The sequence below is a fragment of the Astatotilapia calliptera genome, chromosome 15, assembly GCF_900246225.1.
Source record: "Astatotilapia calliptera chromosome 15, fAstCal1.2, whole genome shotgun sequence".
In the NCBI taxonomy this organism is placed as follows: Eukaryota; Metazoa; Chordata; class Actinopteri; order Cichliformes; family Cichlidae; genus Astatotilapia; species Astatotilapia calliptera.
The window spans coordinates 10,553,651-10,563,897 of NC_039316.1; the positions used below are offsets into that span (position 1 = coordinate 10,553,651).

The 10,247-nt window shown below is 41.9% G+C and overlaps 1 long non-coding RNA gene across 1 annotated transcript; it reads left to right on the forward strand.

Annotated features, from left to right (window-relative positions):
- Window positions 1-1,245: 1,245 nt before the first annotated feature.
- Window positions 1,246-6,353, forward strand: LOC113006399 (uncharacterized). Its single transcript, XR_003269745.1, has 2 exons — window positions 1,246-1,638; window positions 5,112-6,353. It is a non-coding gene; the product is annotated as an uncharacterized LOC113006399 (long non-coding RNA).
- Window positions 6,354-10,247: the final 3,894 nt, after the last annotated feature.

Sequence of the window (10,247 nt, forward strand, 5' to 3'; positions counted from 1 at the left end):
TTAACATGTGCCAATAAGTTTTTTATAAAGGAATCTTCTGACTTTTCTTCACTTTCGGCCTCCTCTTCTATGTCCCCATCGCTTGTTAAGTCACTTGTAAGAGTATGCATACATTCAGTCTGTGTTCCTCTCAGGACGTACCCCTCCTCATTCCCCACCTCCTCAGTCCGCTCCTCTCTGCCCTCCTTACCTTTCATCTTAGTCTCTTCTGAAGAAGCGCCCGAACTCACCTTCCTCCGTCTCTTGGCAGTTTTTCTCCGTGGCTTAGCTACCACTTCCCATATCTGACCGTCCTCACCTTGCTTCTCGGCATCCTGTTCACAAATCGTTTCTCCTTTCTCCTTTCTCTGTTCCACTCCATCTTCCATACTCCCAGCTTTCTCCTCATTAGTCTGATTTTCGGCAGCTGGTGGCACCTCCTGTGCTTTTTCTCCAGTATCAGTTTCTATGTCCGCTTCTCTGTGATGTTCAACCTCGATTCCAAACTTAGCCGCCTCCGAATATGACCTGGGCTTAGTACAGTCTCTTGCCATATGCGCATCCGAGTCACATAAATGACACCTTCTAGGCTCCTTGCAGTCTCTTGTTATGTGGCCAATTTTTTCCACAACTCCTGCACCTCATTTGTTCACAATTGTCTGCATTATGCCCAGTGCTACCACATTTCCTGCATGCTTGAGGCTGCCCTGCATAAACCAGGAAGCCTCTATCCGCTCCAATAGAGAACACCGCGGGCGGGTGACAATACCCGTCCTCGGTGGCCGCATCCACTTTGAGTTTGACACGAAATTGTCTTTTTCCGGTCCATAGGCTGTTAAGTCTAATTGTTGAATGTTGCCATTGTGTTTCTTAAATTTGTACAGTCTTAGTTTAAGCAGTAGGATCAAAGCCATTCCTTTGATTCTGACCACCTCTCCAGCCACTCTGTGCTGGGGGAGGTTTTATTGTAGATACATCCTAACTTGAAGATCTGTTGATGTTTAGAGCTTCCTACCCTTTGTATGGTTTCACTGTGTTATCTTTGGTAAACCATACATTGGGTGTGGGGGAAGACTACCCTCTTTATGACCAAGGGATGTTGTTCCTGCTTTTAGGTTTTATGACCCTTTGACCAACACACACACACACACACATTCTCACATAAACACACACACATTCTCACACACACACACACACACTCAGTGTATACATTTACATACAGTGCCTTGTCTTTGTAACCAAAGGGGGGTTGCAAGGGGAGTGTTTTGTAAACTATTGTTTGAAGTTTGTCAATAAAAGGCGGCGAGAGGAGGCCACCAGTGTGGTCATTTCAACGTGCTGGTCACAGACGAGAGGCCTCCCTTGCGCAAGAAATCGATCGAACACTGTTGCCTTGCTTTTCTTTCATGGGAATAAGTCTTGGATACAGCGGGGTCTGAGTTTAGACCCAACATTTATTTGGTCCTTCGGAGCCGGAGCCTAACACATTGCATCCACCGAGGAGAGGGAGAGGACGCCACCGCAACGTCTGGGATGATTGACGTAAAGCCCTGGTGTTTTTGGCTTGCCACCAGGCCGGGAAGTTTGCGCCTGACCTCCCCTCGGGATGGATGACGATTGACGGGATCCAGAGACTCTTCCCATGAACGTAAACAAACAGTGAGTACAGAAGGCCTTAGAGAGTGTCTCTATAACTGTGTGAATGAATGTGGGATCCTAGAAACGCGTCACCGTGATTCTGCGTGAAACGTTTGAGTCCCGGGGAGCGCTGGTCACGAGAGCGCACGTGGACCCAAAACAATAGAGAGCGGCTACGGGCTGTGCGTTAAACGTGAGTCCGGGAGCGCGCTAGCCGCGTGAGAGAGACGCAGGCTTCTCCGCCGTTTGGGGTGTAGAGAGTTCTCCGCCATTTGGGGCGTGGAGAGAACCTAGGTTCAGAGTCCGGAATCTCCGCCATTTGGGGCGTTGGAGAGTGTCCGAAGGTTGAATTCTCCGCCATATGGGGCGTTTGAGAGTTTTCAACAGAGAGCGCTAGCTGTGCGTGCAGACGCAAGCGATAGGCCTATGTTGTGTGTGTGTGCGGGCCAGACGTGGTCTGCGTGAGTGTGGCTGATTGTTGTCTTGTAATGGAGAATAAAATGTGTAAGTCTGCCTTAGAAGGAGATGTAAAATTTATGGAGAAATTTTTACCAGGCAGCACGCAGTATGTAGGTTGTTGGCGTAAGAAATGTGGATTTGAAGGGACATTAGTGGAAGTTCAGTGTAAAATGCTGGTAGAAAGAATAGCTGTAAGTGTAGCAGGTAAAACAGGTAAAGCGAAGCAGAGGAAGGAATTGCAGTTAGCAATTGCTAAGTTGTGGCTGGAGCAGGCTCAGAAGAGGAGAGAAGCACAGAATGTTAAAAGAGCAATATTGCAAGAAGTAGTTGTGAAACCTGAGGATGAAACTACAGCTCAATCCACTGCAACTACTCTAGAACAACACCGTAGAAAAGCATTAGGAAGAGCAAGAATGTTAGCAGAAAGTAGAGTCAGAGAAGAGCGTGAGAGAGCAGAGGTAGAAGTGGAGGAGAGATTAGAGGCATATTAGGAGCAGCATTGAGTCCAAGACAGACTAGGCAAGAGAGGAGACAGAAAAGATGAAGAAAGTTTTTCTCCTGATCAATTCCGCGAGTGTGAGAGTGTCTGACGTCATGGTGTGTGTGAAAGGTATCCAGCTGGGGCAGACGTGATTCTGCAGGTCACCTGCCCAGTGGACAAAAAGAAATAAAATAGTTGTGTGGATGAATGATGGCACGAAGAGTGTTTGGTGTTTCTCAGTCTGAAACAGCTGTAATGCTATTTTCTGTTTTGGAGAAAAGTACAGTTAAAGAAAAAAAACAGAGAGATGTGTGTTGTTTTAAGCAGTGATGAGAATAATGGAAGTGTGGTGAGAGATGAACACAAAAACATACTGAAAATGCATTAACTATACTAACCCCACATGCATATACACATACAATGATACTCATGAGACCAGACAGCATCTTAAGCATGAGATTCTGTTTGTCATCTTGTCCAAGTCACTAGTAAGATGAAAGTGATACATAGACTAGTGGACTGAATATTATAGGAGGACAGATGGTTGCATCATAGAGGAGGAAACAGAATGCTGATGAGAGGTCTTGAATGAGTGAGTTGAGTGAGCTGATTGTGAGTTTCTGGTGTGTGAAGAAGTTTTACCATGGCACACATTTAGTTACATGAGAACTAAAACTTATTATGTGCTAAGACAACAGGGTTATGCTGTATGTTGTGTGTATGGCTGATTGGATGAATGTTTGAGATTAAACTGGCTGTTTGATTTGTCTTTTGTTACGATTTATCCCCCTGGCATGAAGAACACGTGTCATGATTTAAACAAGGCCTATCTTTCCTTTATTTTCTTTGATTTCTTTGATTTTCTTTCTTTATTTTGTTACTTTCATGGTGCACTGAAAGTTTTGTTTGATGATCTCTGTTTGAGCAGATCTGCACGATTAGAATCGAAGCGTCGTCAAGAAAACTGTTGCAAAGTGAGCTTCTCCAAAATTAAAATGGGCTCTTATTTGGGACAATCAGGAAACAAATTCCTGTCCAAAAGGATTCAACGAGAAAATCCAGTCTAAATTATTTTTCTTTTTGAAATGACGTTGTTTTGCTGAGCGTGGAAACGGATGCGACGATAATTTCCACAATTAGCAAAAGAAGGAATCACTGAGTGAATGAGTAAGAATTTTAAAATAAATGGGGAACTGACTGACTGACTTAACACCATTGTGTGAAGTCAACCCCCACTTGACAAAGGTGTGGATGTATCTCTGTGTGTGTCTCTGTTACAGGAGCAGAAAGATGATAGCAACATCTGAGGTTGCGTGATGGTTTAACCTTTTAAATGCCATTTTTATGTTTGTGAATCTATCAGAGGTGTGTTATTCATGGGCTTGTGGTACTCACAGAAGTTACTGTGAGAAAGTGTGTACACACCTGCGCAGCGCTAACATTTGCATTTTTTCTTACAGCATTGCAGTTTTTCATGTGATTTGATGATGTGGTTTTTAGCAGAACAACTGGTGGATGTTTGTTTCTTTATTTCAGGTTTTGTTTTCTTTAAGAGTGCATGTAGCATTCAGCAGAAGTGGACAAGTGACATGAGTAAAACAAATAAGAGATTACGATATTTATGGAATAGTTTATTATGGGCTCATTTGCTGGCCACTTTTGGACCCATAATAATATATGAGTGGAGTGACTTTGCTTAAGGGAAGTCACCGATTACATTAATGTTAACTGAGCACATGGGATGATCCATGTTTGAGGCGAATTATGGTAACAATAGTGATTTAATGATTTGAGAAAACCTGCACATGACACTTGTCTTGCTGATGCTGAATGCTTGTTACCCTTGTGATATACTTGTTTATAAGTGTGAAGTTTAATTTTACTTCCAGATCTTGTTTTCCAGGCCATGATGGTGAGTATGCAGGCTCCTGGTGGAGCCAGTTTTTAAGGCAGGGATCCAGGTTTGGTGAGTTGACGCATGAGAGTGTCCATGCGTCAAGAGGTGGGGTCCAGAAGTAACATTAAACAATGTTTTCTATTATTGTTGCAGTGATTTGTGTGATTAGCTGTTTATTTACAAGTATTAAACCTATGCAAGTGGTGCATCCTTGTTCAGATGAGGCTTTGATGGCCTATAAGTGAAGTTCACTGATTACAATGTGGAATAACATTGAGATGTTAAATAATTTGGAATAAATTATGGGAAAACGTAGGAGTTTAATGAGTTTAGAATAAACCTGCAATGATACTTGTCTCTGTGATGCTGAATACTTTATTACTCTTATGATCTACAGTTGGTTGCGAATGTGAAGTTGTTTTAAATTTAAGACTTTGTCTTCTGTGATACAGGAGCTGGGAGCTAAACAAGCTGAACATTTAAGTGCTGATTAATGTTTTTACACAGGGTTACAGCTTGGAGTGAAGCTGCTCCAAGGGACAAACCCTGGAGATTGTTTTAGGGAGACTGTGCAACACTCTTGTACATGTCTCATTGGGGAGTTGACACATGGCGAAAGCCGTGTGGCGAGAGGAGTGTCATTTTTTCAATTTGTAGATGTCGTGAGATGCCATGATGAGAAGGAGTGACTGAGAGGATCGCCCACAAAATGGAACCTGAGGGAGCGTGCCAAGCTCCAAAAAGTGACAGCGCAGAGGAGGTCCAGCGATGGACTTGTGGTTCTGTGAACAGCACAAATGCAAGGTGACTGTAAAATAACTAACAGCACTTTTTCCACAAGTGAAGCCAGTAACTTACTATCCTAAAAGATTAGCTCTAGTTGCTCGTGCTTTACCTCCATGCGTGAGATCAGTATGTGCAGCAGCTTAAGCTGTACAATGTTTCAATAGTTTATTTCACCTTTTGCAATTGTTAGTTCCACACGAGGTAGATGTCTACTACTGCAGACTAAACTTACATTTCTGTCACCTACAAGACACTTGTCTTTAATGTTACTGTTACTCTCACAACCACACATATTACCATAAAGTGGTGCAGAATTCTGAATCTGTCCAACCCTTTTTGCCAACGGAGGAGGGCACTTCTCATGAGTGTAGAGAGCGCGAGGAGAAGACATGTAAGCTGAGGGATGACTTAATAGATGTGCCACTCGTTGAGGAAAAGGTTTGGTTTGTTGATGATTTGAGTTTTATAACAGCAGAGGGACAGACTAGAACAGGTTTTACTGTAGCAGACAGTGAGAGAGAGTTATCTATGTAGGACAACTAGCATGTTTCATGTTTGCTTGAGCAGCAGAGATGCTAGCTTTAACGGAAGCGTGTAAAGCTGTAGAGAGACAATATACACTGATAGGTAGTATACATTTGCTACTGTACATTTCTTTGTAGTGCAGTGAGTGAGACGAGGTGTGACAACCTCTACAGGGAAACCTGCAGAACACACCAAACTCTTGCAAATTCTGCTGGATGCAGCGTTATTAACCAGTGGAATTGCCGTTTGTAAATGTGCAGCACACATGTGAGGGAAAGATCCAGTTGCATTAGGAAAAGATTTTGCAGATAAGATCGCAAAAGAGGCAGCTGTAGTTAAACATGGTGTTAACATTTTGGAAATACAGCATCAGCAGACATGCACATCCACTCACCTACAGCAGGAAAACAGTTGTGACTTACAGAGGGAGCAAGCTTGCAGGATGATTTTTTTTATCTGTGTGATACACCAGTACTGCCTAATAATTTGTATAAGACTGCTGCTATTTTGAGCCATTGGCTATACCATGTCTCAAACAGGAGGGAGATGAGCAGTCGTTATACTCACTCTAGGATTATTAAATACTTTTAAAAAAAAAAAACTTTTTTGCAGAGAGAACTAATGGAACAGTAAAGTTAGGATTTAGGAAGACAGGCAGGACATGGTTAGACTGTATAGAATAAGTACACGAGGATTACTCCAACAGAGAATGGTCTGACTCTTTGAGATTACACATGTTAGAGGATTTAGAGTTAGAGTTAGAGTTCCAGTCTTCTGTAGTGATGATAGAAAAGCAGAAGAGAGAGCATATTAGCAGATTAGATGCTTGAAAATGTTTAAAAGTAAAGTAGTCATGAGAACAAATGATCTGCCAGATGATTCTGTTTCTTCGCAGGAGCAGAGCCTGAAGTCTGGAGATTGGATGATGATAAGGCCATGGAGAGGAAGTGCTGGTCCAGTCCATGGTGGGAAGGTCCATATCGGATGCTGCTGACGACGACCACAGCAGTGAAGATTGCCGGAAGGAACACTTGGATATATCAAGCGCACTGCAAGAAGGTGACACACATCCAGGCCAGCTCGGAGTAAGTGGCAGTGTTACAGGAAAAATGTTTCTATGTTTCTTTACCTTCTTTTAAATGTGCAAGCATGCCCTTTTGTCTATGGTTAGATTAGTTTAGAATTATCTTTTTAGACTTTCTCAGCAAAGACATACTGTTTTGGGACATATTGTTTTAGATTGTTTTATCTCTCACAGCCTTCTCCCAGCTCTCTGCTGACGAGACTAGCGCCACATATGGAGTTGTTTATTTTATTTGTTTTGTATTTTCTTATCCTGTTCTCACTGTCTTTCCTATAAAAATTACCAAGCCACTGTGCATGGTGTGAGTTGTTCTTAGCAGCTCACCCGTGTACACGTTTGATAAAGAAAGTAACTTTGTCTCATTGTGTCTTTATTTCTCCTGGGTCTTTTACAGAGTTTTCCCCCAACATTTCTTGGTCCTTCGGAGCCGGAGCGCCTCCATCGTGTCCCATCTCCGTGACCAGTCCACGTTGCTCGTCTGTCGACAGCCCACACACTAGGTGTGTGGTCAAAGACCAAGGGCGTTAAATTCGAGTCTTGGCCAACGTTCTTAGAAAGCGACCCACGGTGGTGGGGCCCGATCGAGGTGGACCAGACCCGGCGACACTGACCAGGTAGATACAGACACACTGACACAATCTTGCGTAAAATCGTATTTTAAATTCAGGGAATTTAAAATAGCGAAAGTAGCTCGTCGCGACTGGAAGCTCCCCACTTCTGTGGGTTTAAAGTAGCTCGTCGGCTGGTAGCTTGGAGCTCGTCGACTGGAAGCTCCCCACTCTTGTGGGTTAGGTTTGGAGCTCTGGGTAGCTCCCCCAGCTGGGTCAAGGGAATAAGTAGCTCGTCTACAGAAAGACTGGCAGCTCCCCTTATGATAAGGGTTCCGATCGCGCGAATAAGTGTGAATGTGAATGTATGTGTGTGTATTGTTTTAATTAACGGAGCAAGCTGAATTTTCACGGTCCAATAAGAGACTGAGCTGCTCCTACTGTGTTTTTCTTTTACTGCTATTCACTGACGTGCTGGTGAGTTGAGAGAACGGTCGAGTTCCGTCTCGTAAAGTTCACACCGCTTTTGGAAATAGTCCGAAAGTAGAAGGGCGTGTGAGCAACCACTCTCGTCTCTAATACCAGCGAAGGTGATAGCAACTGTATTGTGTATATATTACTTAAACAAAAATAAGTAAATACATAAATAAGATGGGTAATCAAGCAAGTGAAATTAAAACTCACTCCTGCTGACGAGCAGTGGTGAGAAAAGAAAAGTCCAGACGCCGGACAAAAACAGTGTCTGTAAACTGAGAGATTTAAGAAAACAAAATATAAACAGTCAGAAGAACAGAACTCAACTGCCAGTTTAGTAAAACCAGAAGACGAGACACTGTGCAGTTCCCACAATCTTTTTAGTAAACCATCACTCACTCCTGCAGCCGCATCTGCAGCAACACCCATATCAGGAAGAACATAATAATCCTTTATTAAGTGAAAACTAGAGATCACAGTAGTTTTGTAGTAGTTTAAAAGGGTTGAAAACAGACCCCACTGAGTAGATATAAATATAAAAAGTACGAAATAAAGATGAACAAAGGGAAAATTACAGTAGAAATTATCTTTAGAGTATTTGAAATTAATAATAGCAAGGATAACAACCTGTAAAGTGATATTAACAATGAAACACAGTTGGCATGATGACCATGCCCACAATGTATAAAATGAATATAAAGCAAATAATTCACACGAAAATATTTTAATAACATAAATAAGGTATATTAAGGCTGTGTCATTGTTCAGCCAAGGACAGTGTGTGAAAAGGTAACTGTCTCCACCCTGGGAAAAGGATGATACTGCAGGTCATCTGAAGCCCTTGATGGATACAAAATAAAATATAAATAATATATTATAATAGAACTGCCTGGTCCGCCATGCAACAGAGAGAACAAATGTGACCGCAGATTGGATGAATTCAAAATTATCTGTTTGCTGAATAAGATGATCCTAACTATCAAATTGGCTCAGTAGTAGTATAGTGGTACACACTGATAAAATATTATAATATGCTATTGCTGTTATATAAGACAAAGGGTATAATATTAACAATGACATAATATTAATATGAAGAGGCACCTTAATCGGTTATGATGTGAGGTGGATAATTGTTAAGCAGTAGTCTGCATCAAGCTTAAGGTTTGCTGAAACTCAGTGTAATGACATGTGAGATGAAGACAATACAGAGAATAACTAAACTAATGAAGTGCATAGAGGCACTTGACCAGCTTGTAACCTATCATCCTAGAATGACACATTGCTGAGATATAGAGCACACCTATAATAACAACCAATAAGCAAAACCCTGTAGACAACAGCTAAAACTACAGGATTGAGAAGCTGAATTAAATATGTAGACACTGCTAAGCTGATGAGCATGTTACACATTTTCTTTTCTTTTTATTTATTTGTTTCTTTTAGAGCAGAAGCTGCTGTAACACACCCAAAGAAAGACTCTAGGTCTGACCAACCGTTTCAGTCGTGGGAAAAAGATGACAGTCAATAAAATTCTAAAAGATAATTTATTGACGAAAAATATATCAAGAGATAAAAGATAAAACAGTCCAGTGTCCCACTTATGAATTGTATGAAAACACACAGTCCCAAGGCCAGAGCCAGCTATGCCACACGGCCAAGTTTAACAGGGTTAGAAGTTGTCCTTGGAGACCCACCACCCTGCAAGCATATAGTCAGTGGTCACTCAAGCCTCTGCAACCCTGCTGCCTTTAGGCTGTGGCATATAATAGGCCCTGGACTGCACAGAGAGACAAAACAACACAGCAGTGTTTGTAGTGTGGGCTATAAGAAGACCGGTGTATCAGTGCAATCAAGTACACCTGCCTCTAATTAGTCCAACCCCATTCCAGCCATTGGCTCACCAAAAATGTGACACACACAAAACCACTCCCAACCCAGTGCAACTTCACACAATAATATGGAGCTGAATTAACACAGGCACATTAGTCTACCATGTTACAAGCTGCATGCTATTAAAAGCCAACATATGCAGACTTCTGCCTTGTTCGGATGGCAGCATTTTTTTTCTTTTTCTTTTGTGTCCTGACACGTTTATGTTTTTTGTTTTTGTTTGATTATTTTGTTGGTTTTGGAAACGAATTTAAACGAACTTGTGACAATACTTGAGAATCACAGTGACACATAGTGATTAGGCATATGATTGAAAAATGCCTAGGTTTAGAGCTGTGAGCTATGAGCTGTGAGCAATGCAAAGTTAAATATATATATTTGTATAAATGGGAAACAACCGTAACTTGAAAGTTTGAAATGTGTGAGATCCATGCATTGTTTGAAGAACTAGAAATTATCTAAAACTGCCTTAAGTGAAAATGTAGA